The sequence below is a fragment of the Solea senegalensis genome, linkage group LG7 (assembly GCF_019176455.1).
Source record: "Solea senegalensis isolate Sse05_10M linkage group LG7, IFAPA_SoseM_1, whole genome shotgun sequence".
Taxonomy (NCBI): Eukaryota; Metazoa; Chordata; class Actinopteri; order Pleuronectiformes; family Soleidae; genus Solea; species Solea senegalensis.
The window spans coordinates 12,377,148-12,389,916 of record NC_058027.1 but is presented as its reverse complement, the minus strand read 5'-3'; the positions used below and the strand labels follow the sequence as shown (position 1 = coordinate 12,389,916).

The 12,769-nt window shown below is 37.6% G+C and overlaps 1 protein-coding gene across 3 annotated transcripts in view; it reads left to right on the top strand.

Moving 5' to 3' along the window:
- Nucleotides 1–10,704: 10,704 nt before the first annotated feature.
- The window catches only part of glceb (glucuronic acid epimerase b), a 37,352-nt gene continuing 35,287 nt past the window's right edge, over nucleotides 10,705–12,769 (top strand). For all 3 annotated transcript variants that reach the window (XM_044030306.1, XM_044030305.1, XM_044030304.1), the window contains exon 1: nucleotides 10,705–10,891. The gene's annotated coding sequence lies outside the window, so the exon portion shown is untranslated. The remainder of the gene's footprint in view (nucleotides 10,892–12,769) is intronic.

Here is a 12,769-nt window from a genome sequence, read left to right as displayed (position 1 = left end):
ACTATTACCTGCTTTACACTTGGCATCAAAATGTGTTTTTTGTGATAGCTCCGGTGTCCACATCTTATGTTACCTCCGCTTCTGTGCGCTGCCATGGCAACAACAACAACAACATTAGCCGCACGTGAAGCTGCACTACTGTATGGACTCCTCTTTGCTTTTTGAAGAATGAGAATGTGCCATTTTGTCGCCACCTTCATGTTAGCTGCGCTTGGGGCCACCAACATATTTCCACTCATGTAGTTGTTGTGGGTGGAGCGGAGCTGATTTTACGTTTCTGTTCAATGTGGTCACAATGCGGCTCTGACCACCCCCCGAAGTGATTCCGCAGATCGGATAACAGTCCGTCTTTGGTCGTATTTACACCTGTACTTACAAGTGGTCAGGTGCTCCGCAGCATCACAGAACATACATTTTAATGCCTGGTGTAAAGGAGGCCATTAAGACCTGTCTGAGACTGGGTAGAAGCGGCTCATGCGTACCAACATCACTTGCATTTCTCATCCTAACACTGCCAAAGTCGACACTGCACACACTGGTAGGCTTAGGAAGTCAACTCCCCAAAGCAAACCGTTGGACAGTACTGCGATTATATATTCCATGAATTAATAGAGAAAACATGCTCCCCAACCCTTTCATGTATGATAAACCTTACAAAGGCACACTCACTCAAATAAAACAATTGAATGTAGTGATCTTTAATCATGGCTTTCTGACCGTTTCTCAGATTAAAGTTTCTGTTCATTTCCTCCACAAGGGGGAAGCAAAGCCACAGCTGTTGACTGCAGGGGTCAGTGGAGTGTGTAAACGTGGATTTTTTACATCTAAATTCTAGGTACATGAAAACATAAATAAAGGTTGATGGGTTTCTCTAATGGCTCTCCAGCCAGAGTGCTCTTGATGTGAACAGTAATGAGTCTGATGTGGGTGTTGAGGGATGTGAGGAGAAGATAATGAATGTAGCTCACAGGAACATTATGTCTGCTAAATACAAAACACATGCCAGTACTTATCACGAGGGAGCACTGTCTGTCTCTGCGTCACAGTCTTACAACTTCTCTTTAAATAATGTGCATATTCATGATAAGGCCACATGTCTAACTGTCAATAACCAGCCTGTACAACCCACTTACTACTTTCACTGTGATCAACCTGCAGAGGATTTTGTTGTTTGGCTTAATAGAGTGTAATACCCCACATTTCCCAGAATTTTAGTTGACTCAAAATGCTTGTTTAATCAACTAATACTCCACAAACAAAAGATTAATTATATGCTAGCCACTTGAGAGGCTTTAACCAGAAAATACATCTTTAATTTCATGCTTGGCTGAAATGATTGCTGTTATCATGTTTCTGATTCATTTTCTATCCACTAATTGTTTAACCAACTAATCACCGTAACTCTCCGACACTCTGTCAGTGTCAGAATGCAGTATGAAAGCAGAGGGTATAAAATATAAACAAAGAGCAACACCCACCATTTAAGGGTTGGTTAGTTTATTAATGTATTGTGCATTTACAAGAATGTATAAGTATAATGCAGGTAAATGATAAATAATAATAATTATGAAAATCTACCCAAGACTGATTGAGATCAAACATACATTTTTTAACACAAAAGTCAATGCGAAATTCAAATGATCACTTGTTAACCTTGTATTACTTCAGTTTTCTAGTCTCACACAGTTTCCTTAACAAGCGTTAACATTAAATGTTTTGGAATTATCTGATAAATTTAGAACATTTTATAAACATCACAGAATCAATTACACAAAATGAAAATTTTTCTTCAGATTGTCTAGGTTGTGCTAAAACACTCTATATTGCACATTCTTATACCCTCTGTATACTGTACATTTTAACATAGTAATGTAAAAAAAGCATTCAGTTGCAATGGTTAAAGTCAGGGTAGGAGGTAAGGGAAGACATTATATGGACGCATCTGTAGGACCTTTTTGACGTGTAAAATTACACAATAACCTGTTAGCATAGTATAAATAGTATAAATCAAGTATACATTTACACAGGGAGTTTTACAGTGAGTCGTAGGTCAAGTATGGAAGTGTGTCTGTCCATGCTCATCTCATAAGAGCACCTCAGGACATACAAGTCAGACTTTGAAATTGACAAATACAAGCATATGAGTAATAGATATTAATAATACTATGTGTATAATAATATTATAATATGAAAACAGTCAGATGGGTATATCAAATTACTATTTAAGAAAAGAATTGTAGAAAACAGTGAGAAAAAGCTTCCTTTTGTTGACGTGCAGTTACCACAAGAGGGCGATATTTGTCAACCAGAGACGATATTGACAGACTATGTTGAGAGATTTCAAGTAATAAAGAAGGTTGTTAATATGTTATGTTTAATTTTGAGGTCCTTGAAAAAAGCTTCTGTTTAGCAGCCATTTAACACCTTCAGTTACCTTCAGTATGGCACAGAACACCTTCTGTTTTAGCCTAGATTTACAAAGAAAGAAATACACTTGTTCCTTATTTTCATGACACAAATGTGACATTAAACAGCTTCATGCAGCTGGTATTGTAGCTCTCACACTCTGCAGAGTGTTCATTAAATCTTTTTTCATAGTGTCACTTAGTTGTCGGTTGTAAACAGCTCGTCTCCCACCGGCACGGCTGTCAAAATTCAGTGGAAAACCTGAACACGCTTGATTAGAGTGAAGCGTTTCCTGACATTTTTCTCGGAATGGCATGATTTTGAGATGCAGCTTTCAAGCAGGTGTGTTTATCTATTGGGTAGAGTCAAAAACGCAGCTGTACCCTCAAGGCATCATTTCACAGACTTTATGAGTGAAAACTGAATTGTTTCAGATGTTATAGCATTTTATGCTTTTGGTTGCTTTACGATACAATTGATCACCAGCTTGCTGAGTGTTCATTAGCATAAAAGTCAATAGTATTGATTATGTTCAGTTATAGCATATTGTCCAAATAATCAGTGCAGCTCATAGTCAAAGATGCTACTAATTTGAGAAAAAGTGCATGTCAGGCTTTTACCAAATATATTAAGGCTATTAAAGTTATTGTCAACAAAGAGTTGTTGTTTGGTTTTTCCCTTTTTTTAAAACTAAACTTCCTGCTGGGCCTAAATGTGTGGATTAAGCCAAGCATCAACCACCTGCACTATAGTCTATATTGGTTAGATCTAGACCAGATTGTGTTTAGATCTAACATGCAATATGGAGATTAGGTCAAATTGGTCACTCTAAATTGACCGTAGATGTGAATGTGAGAGTGAATGGTTGTTGGTCTCTATTTGTGGCCCTGCGATGGACTGGCAAACTGTCCAGGGCGCACCTCGCCCATCGCCTTATGTCAGCTGAGATTGGCACAGTGACCCTGCAATAAAGTGGTAGAAAATGGATCTCAAAGGAAAAACTCCATATGAAACTCTCTGATAAAGTCATTTCCTACGCCTAAGAACTGCATTTAAATATAATCTGGATGAACAACTGTTGCATCTACATGCAATGTAACCTGTCTGTCTGATAAAGAGGTCAGTGCTTCATTGCCATAGTGATAAAGTGGGGCTGCAACAGCAGAACGTTACCTCCCCGAGCTGAATAACGAGGATGTATTTGCGTGACTTTCACCTTGAATGTCAGTTATTTACAGCTGACTCAGTAACATAATGCTGCTCACTTGTATCAATCACAATAAATCCCTCTTCATTAACAGAGTGTGACACATGCAAACATGATGAATGAAGCACAAGAACAAGTGTCAGCTCGACACAGATTACGTTTGTTTGTAAAGAGTTGCACCATTGATATGTACACACTCAGCGATTTACACCTATCATTTCACACACCCTAAATCCTCATTATAACAGATGGGAACATCAGGGTCTCGGTAACAGCTCATCGAGACGTCACCCACTGGTGTGTGTGCTGCCTTTTTGAATTTATTTGTATAGTTTGGCATTGGGTATTTTGGTATTTATTCAAAGGGTTAAAATGTGCTTGAAACTAAACTAAACAGAAATTCAAAAAGTCCAGCTGTTCCCATGATGGTGTCCGGGGGGCGATGAAGAGCCTGGCATCATAGTGGAGCTTGGGGGCCGTAGCCAGCTGCCTTTAATTCCATGATTGTTCCATGAGGAAACCTGAAAAACATCCAGAGATCACGAAAGCACCACGCACAGGACCATGGATGAATGGATGAATGAATGACTGATTGTACACAGGGCAGGATAAAGTAAGGCAACCTCTAGTTATCATCCGTTGACCTGGATAATGTGGATAATATGTGTGAGCTGTTCCAGCTGTGTTTGCTGAGGTGTCTGAAGTAATCTTCAGTGGAGTGTGATGCCAGCGTTCTCACTGACGTTAGTCCACACTCTCCTTCTCCAGGTGAGTTAGTTCCTTTTTGAGAGCCAGGATATGCTCACGTTACTCTGTTATTCTGGTTCTGGAGGCTGCAGAGATGTGTGTGGTGTGACATGGGCTAAACCTTTAAAGCTACAGTGTATAACTTTTATGTTTAAACGTTAAACTTTAACGTTGTATGCCGTGTCCTTTGACTGCGTCAAACAATAATATCAGACCTGACTGAGGGAGTATTTGTGTATACACCTGCAGCGCAAAGGGCAAACAGGGGCAATGAACCTTTATCCTGTCACGCTGCTAACTAACTGGGTTTTTACACAATAAAATGTACTTCTGAATCAAACAGACATTTGTATATGTTTAAAAGTTCTGCATTACACTTTTAAACTGATGAGGAATATTTTATAATATTTGACCTTTTAGCTAAAACGCACCTTCTGCGATGAGAGCTGGAGCAAAAATGAGCACTCCAGACCAACAGCGTCAGTGCACATTTATTATTTATGTTAATTGATTCTGGCAGTTTGGAGATAGTACCTTGTAATGCAACACCCATCCAGGACAGGAAGACCATAAACACACACTAGTGTCCCCCAGCATGCATCCTAAACACGCCACTTCCTGCTCACGTGATTCTTCCTCTCACATCCAGCTGGAACTGGGAGAAACTGTCACTCTTCATTTTTAGTCTTCATTCTCCGACGTGTTCAAGAATGACACTGACATGCGGTTAAAAATGAACTGAACTAAACTTCAGTCTTCCACACATTTAATAGACGTTAAAATGATTATGAAATATATTATTTCTCTTCAACATCCTTCCTTTTAATCACATGCTGAGAAGCTGACAAGAGGGCTGATGCGATACACACACACTAGGCTGAAGAATAACGAGAGAAAAAGAAGGTCAAAAGCATCTTAAATGGCAGCGCACTGAGAATGGTGCTACATACAATTAAAATTTAATGGAGCCTCTCCATCCTGCTCAGCTGGAGCGGTCGAATGTCACTGTACAGACTTAGCCTCTGCCTCTTGTTCTTACAGATTCAAAATATCAAATTAAAAACAACTATTATTATTAGTATTATTTACATACTGTGTTTTACCCTTTCAAATACACTCCCATGTCTGCCATGTAATGTACAATTGTAAACCTCCCTGAAATCTTATCAGTCTATGTTGTTGTACATAAAATCATTAAACGTACAGACAGGTATATAGGTGTAATATGTGTAAATATGTTTTATTGTTTGTGCTCTATTTTCTTTCTGTGAATCAGCCGCCCTTGTTCGGTTCCTGGTCACTCAGCAAGCCAGTGCAACTAAATCCTACTTTGGTGACCTCTGACCTCATCATTTGGCACCAAATACAGGTTTAAGGTTTCACTTTGTGACAAATACCATCATATTTATTGGATAACATACCTTTAAGTTTATCATGCACATGGATTTGCATTAAATTAAGGTTTGCCTTTTATTGTCTCAATGTGAAAATTGTTAGTTTGTTCAATTCAATGCTTTATGACCAGATATCTAAACATGTTTCTAAACTGTAAATAGAAAATATAAAGTCTGTATACGTAACGCTCTGACATGAGGAATATCATTTCAGCAGCTTGCTGACATTTATCAAGGGCATTCGTTCCATCTCATACAGAAGCATCATGGCTCCGTCTCTTGCATTTCAAATACTCTGAAAGGCCACACCAGGAAAGAGAGAGAACACTTTAGACATAATACAATTTATATATTTTTTTTCTAACATGCATGATGTTTATGTTTTTAACACCATGGCCTAATTTGTATCATTTCCATTATGCCATAAGAGGTGGCTATAAGCTTCATGGTGATTGTATCGCACTCTGAAACTTTACCAGAGTGAGACACAGCGGAGATTGTGATGTATTGTAGCCGGCATGGCTTTGTGTAAAACATTCAACAAACAGTCACAGACGTGTGTCAAAAAACTGTGCAGAGTCCTCACTCGCTTCCCTGTTTCCAAAGATTACAAAGTATTTTATTAAGTTCAGAAGCATGATGATGAACACTGTGAGCAAATATTCATCACTGATTCCAGGTAAAACAAAGCATGACAGATATGCTCGGTGAAAGCGTAGACGACACAAAATATGCATCCACTGACAAGTGTACAGACTCTGAATTTGTCAAAGGCCGCTGAGCTCCATGATGGATAGCAAGCGAAAAGAAGCTGGCGTCTGTCTGCTTCAGCACTTCTATAATGCCCTGAAAAATGAGCCGTTTTAAAAACCATCACCAGAAATGCTTAAAGGTAATAAATAATAAGAGTGAATGGTTTCAAAAATCAATATGCACATGAACCGGTTTAGTCACAAGATTGTTATTGAGTTTTGCCTTAACATAAATCTTTATCAAATAAACTGTGACTGTGACAGTTTTTAGATAACTTTACGAGGTGCCTTCAGTATCATTTATTCTTTCATATGTATATGTATATGTGTATATATATATATATATATATATATATATATATATATATATATATATATATATATATATATATATATACATATATATACTTTTTTTTCATAGTTCATTTTGAATTAATTTCATATTTCTCTCTAATATTTTATCTATGAATCTGTGGCAGGGTTAGCTGCAATGCATGGTGAAGATAGGCTACACTCATCTTCACAGTGAGTTTGTTAATAAATTTAAAGTTAGAGCAGGGAGAGTGGGAGTGAATTTGCATCCAAAGATGAAAAACTGAGATTGCAACTTGCCTGCACTCAGCCACTTTTTTTTGGTAACACTACTTAAACGGCATGTTCATCAGAGAAAGTGTTTATAAAATCAACAAGCCACCGGGGCATTAATATTTTATGACAACATGAGAGCAGATAAAGAGGAAAGATAAAAGCTGTGCTCATACTGCACTCTGGATGCTGGGATCCATCACATAGACTTGTGTCTGTGTTGAATCTTAATCCGAGTGTCTGAGATCTGACGTGCTGCTGCTGCAGTGGGACAGTAATGACATACAAAACATAAACGTATAATGCGGTTTTTGTAGCTGGTGCTTTGTTTACGGTCACTTTTCTATTATTTCGTGGTGACTCAGGGATGCTGTACGAGTTATTTCAGATTCTTAATTTCAGTATAAAATGTGAAATGATTTGAATTTGGCGTGCAAATACATTCGCAAGAGCTATTTGCTTTAAATGAACCCTTTGCATGCATGATATTGTTTTGTTTTGTTTTGTATAATTGTTTTATTTTTTCAAAACAGAATACAGTATAATATTCATAATGATTAGTGTTTACAGTGTTTAATGTTTGTTTCCAGCACTGCAGTGTGGCTTTTTGTGTCCTTGCCGTCTGCGAGTGCACAATACAATCATACAAACTAGCTTATGTTAGATCACATCTTGCCTTAGTCTAATTCAGCCATTTTGGGTCCTGTTGTGCACTTGTCCAAGAGAAATTAACTACAAAAAAATTCTTTGTGATAAATATGTTACTATATGCATCATTAAAACATATTATAAAACAGGAGCAGCAGTTCACAGGCAATGCATTTCTACAGTCACACTGCGTCCAGCACTGCATCAGTTATATCCCAGGGAACCTTGTGTGAAAATTAGCATTTGATTATTTCCCTTTGCTGGCCTTCATCTTCCATTAGCACCACAACTTTATTGCTCCCAAGGACTAAGCATGTAAATTAGCAGTGCAACTAAAAAACTGTTATCAATCTCAATGGTCTCTATGGGTGTTTGTTTATTTTATGAGGAGGCCGATCTCCATTGGTGCACATTATGTTAGACTTGGCAGAGCATGGGCTGGTGCAATATAAGATGTGGCTAAATAAAAAGGACACATATCAGTGAGTGACATGGCGCTGAGAGATATGGTGAAATACAGACACATTGATATGGCCGTATAAGAGTTTTATTTTGAATTCAGGTGTCTCTCCTCCTATCTGTGTCCATGCAGCAATGTCTGTCACTTCATTTCTCTTCCTTGTGCCTGGGGTTGATATCAGATAAAGCAAACACCACATTCAAGTGGTGCAGTAACTCTCCTTTTTCCAAAAGTTAAAATGAGGGACAGTCTCAGCATACAAATAGCACACATCAAATAAAAGGTGGGGGTTTGAGCACCTTATCTCTCACAGTCAGTCACTTTTGGAGTTGGTGCCCGTTACAAAGGCTCACAGAGAGGACCGTGTCCCTCTGGCTGCTTTGGAAACAAAATTAAGCATTCGCTCCAAAAATGTCATCATTCTTTGTGGCAACTTTATATTACAGCATATAGTAGCAACAACGTAACAATAAGGTATTACATTTGTAATATCATGTCAATTCCATGTTGTAGTAATCATTTTAACATTAGGAGCAGATTTAGATGAACCATGGCTACTTAATTTCTTTTTTTTTTCAAAAGAGAAATGTGAGTAACCTAGGAGATGTTCTGTCATTTGAGGACAGCTTGCTTTGATTTGTCTCTTTTTAATCCCAGCCCATCTCTGTCTGTTGTCTAACATCTAATATCAAGTGCAGCTGAAAGCTTTCTGCCTTGAATTAGGGAAATTATTCAGATAAATGAAGTCCAGCGGTTGTGATTTCCTGTCCCTGTTAATCAATTAAAAACAGTAATAAATAAATAGATGCAAGCTGTATATGATAATTTCACCATCCTTCACTCTAAGAATAAAGCTCCACACAACACTGTATGCTGTTTTGGAGCTTTGTTGTTTGGCTTCATCTTATTTTTGGTAACCAAAAGAGAACATGTTTGAATAAGAGGGTAGAAGTGGAGAAGAAAAGAGAGAAGAGAATCCCACTGAGTGCACGAGGATGTTACTGATGTTTTAAATCAAGTCGGTTTATTTAGTAAAATGTCCCCCTGGTGGTCATTCAGGAGAATACAGGTTTTAGGCACTTCTGCAGTGACTTCAGCCTTGGGATTCAAAGACTATAATGTGGTTACAATTTTAGCTTTAGCTCGTCAACATTTGCAAATTCACACAAGAAAAAATAACTGAGACTGATGAGAATGTCATAGGTGCTTGCTCATGAATGTATTAGATCAAGGGTGTCAAACATATAGCCCACGGGCCATAACTGGCTCACCCAAGGGTCCAATCCGGACCACAAGATGACTTTGTTAAAACTTTCACATTGTGAGTACAGTCTAATCATAATGTGGAAAAACTGTATTTGTCAGTTTCAGATACATCTGACTAAATGTTTTGTGCCTTTGTTGGTCCACTGTGATCTGTAAGTATGTGTAAATGGTAAACTTTTGCATAATATTGTTGAAATTGCACTTTTATTCTAAAGAAATGTCCAGTTGTTCATAAAAACAAAAGGGAAGAATTTGGAGATGTTGTTGTTTCTAGGTTATTATGCTATTATTTTTGCGGTCTGGGCCACTTGAGATCAAATTGCGTTGTATGTGACCTCTGAACTAAAATGAGTTTGACAGTATTAAACCATTTTGAACTGGATGAGGAACTCAACCTTAAGTTGTTGCGATAGAGACACGTCATTGCAATACCTTTAGTATAGTGTTAACACGTCTCACACACAACCTCTATGTGGCACTAGTTTCAAAATATGAATTTGATCTGGGATCAGTTAATACCTGTATAAAACATGGTGCCATTGCGTCCATGCAATATACTGCAATGGGACCAAAATGCAGCCAATACCAGGCTCATCCCAGTAGCCTACATACATCCAATAATTCAGAATAAATATGGATGTGAGAGAGAGTCTCAGAGAAAATGAAAAATATTTTTCAAAGGAAAGATGTTGCAGTCTTGCATCATCCGTTTGCCTGTGATGATATCATCTTCTTTTATTCATTCTCATCATGTACTATACACAATTTGGTATCAATGTATTTAAGCATTTGCCCGGAATATACCAAAGGACAATAGCACTTGAATCTTTATTGCCTCAAAGACTGAAAACTTACATCAGCTGAGTCACATTTATAAACTAATCTAGTTGTTTTCCCACATGGTTTATGTGACTTTGAAAAAAGAGGTTTAATTATTTGAATTAAGGTGGCCCTTCAAGTGATGACAAGTTATAATCAGTTATGTATGTATGTTTTTTTTTATTAATAAATTCATTTTTCATCATAAATACGTTTTTATTGTGAATTATATATTGTTGCATGTTAAAACAAACACTTTTATTATGAAACTCTGAATGTATTTATATATTATTAATAATATTAGTATTTTCTGTCTTCTTTTCATTCCAGCACAAGACGTTCAACACACAACACAGGACAAGGTTTTAATTGGTCCATGAAATCTCGGGCCCATTGCCAGATCTCGCGATATCAAAAATCCTTCCCAATGAGAAGCGGATCAGAAACTGCAGTCAGTCGCTGTTGTGGCAGGGAAGCAGCACATTCAGTCCATGATCTCGCTGGTACATGAAGCAGGACTGTTTAGAACTAAGCGACGAAGCCGAGATAATTACCACTGTCGTCACGGTAAAACGTCCTGCTCTTCAGGACACGTTTAATCCTCCAGGTAAGGTTGGAAGGTCTTGTTGGCGTCCCCTGTCCAGACATGCAGTGCTAGCTGATATTTACCACAGTTGACTTTTATATCAACAGAGAAACGTTTAAATCCCTCCAGCTTTACCCTCTCTGTCAGTCACAGTATATCCCGGCGAAACAGTCATGTTGTGTGATTTAACCCCGCTATTGTCGACTTGTGTCAGCGGAAGCAGGGGAGTGCAGTAACTTCAATTCTGATTGTTGACTGTCTTTAAAATGCATTTCCCTGTTAGCTGCTATGCTAACAACACAACTGCTAGGGATAAAGTAAATGTTGGTTGTTTGGTTGGTTTACCAGCTAGCTGACAATGTCGCCTCTAAATATGTGCGCTTTACCTTATTGTCCTCCTGGAGAGGTTGTGATGAGGTGGCTACACGAGGAAGCCATGACAGGCGTTTTGGTTTTTTTCTGAATGGATCGCTTTAGAAACTGATTAACTCGACCTGTGCCACTGGTCTTTTTTGGTTTTAATCAAAGTTAGCTGTGGGTTTCCACTAAATATGCTTTTATTCTGCTGCAACTCAAAAGCCACAGCACTGTGCAGAAGTTTGGACGCTAAAAGTAAAGTGGGCATTATAATCTCGAGTAGTTTTTAAAAATAAATAAATTATACATATATATATGTAGAGGGAGAGAGAGATGGAGCTCTATATATATCATTTTACAGTCAATATGTATTGTTCATGCTAGTATTAGGAAGGTTCTTCTAAACATCTTGGAGCGCTTGGAATGTGGATTTGGTCTGTCTCAGTAAACAGGTTTTCATTAAAATTGATTTGTGTTTCCATCCACTGCTGTTCAGCAAATAGTAGGGTGCAGTTCATCAAGACAAGCAGTTGTAGGTAATGCACAATTTTAAATCAGGGAAGAATAATGAAGAATAATGAAAAGGTGCAACTTGGTGATGTAAACTAAGAGTATTTTTTATTTAGTATTTATTATTTTTCTTATTTCAATGCTGCTTCCCATTATTGTAGCAATATTTGCTTCTTCTGCTCTTTTGAGTAGTGATTTCCTCATCTGTACACATATTCCACCTCCCATCTGCGAGGCTACACCTTTTCCACCATACTGGTGTTTCAGTCGCGTAATTTCTAAACATCATACTATGTTTGCTGAATCTGTTTTCATCGAACGTATTCACATTTTCGGTCACTGTCAATAGCATCTCCTTCCTCGAGCACGGAACCTTGTATGCTACAGTTAAAGATTTTTTTTATTCAGGGGTTTGAAGTGTAAATTGAAATGCACATAATAACAGGCTGATGGAAGCACCCAGTGACTATTACTTTAATGAAGACTTTTGTTGGTTGTGATGTTTACATGAGCTGCTAAAACAATACTATAATTAGTCAATATCCTTTAAAATTTAATTAATTATAATTTTAATTATTATCTAAGTCAAGTTATGTTAAGTTTTTGATATTATCTTAGACAATACTGTATGCTATAAGAGGTTACAATCAAATTAAGATGTACATGCCTAAACAATGTGAATACAATTAGAATACTCCACACAGCTGAATCTGATTATGGCTTATTCCAGGGAAGACCTTTTCTCTTTGCTTTCTTCTTGTTAATGACTGAAAGGAAAAAGCTATAACATGCCCAGGGATCAGAGCTGTATTTCTGCCTGTGTCCATTAATGGTGTATAAACTGTAAAAGAGGTCATTCTTCAAATATACTGTATGTGGGGCAATACTACGTTAAAGTTATGTGGGTCTTAATACACAAACTTTGAAAAAAAAGTGCTTCTGTGGAAACAGTAACCATGCGATGACACAAACTTTATTTTTAGTCAAATATTGAAAAATCTGAAATTCCTCATAAAATGAGTTCCCATGCAC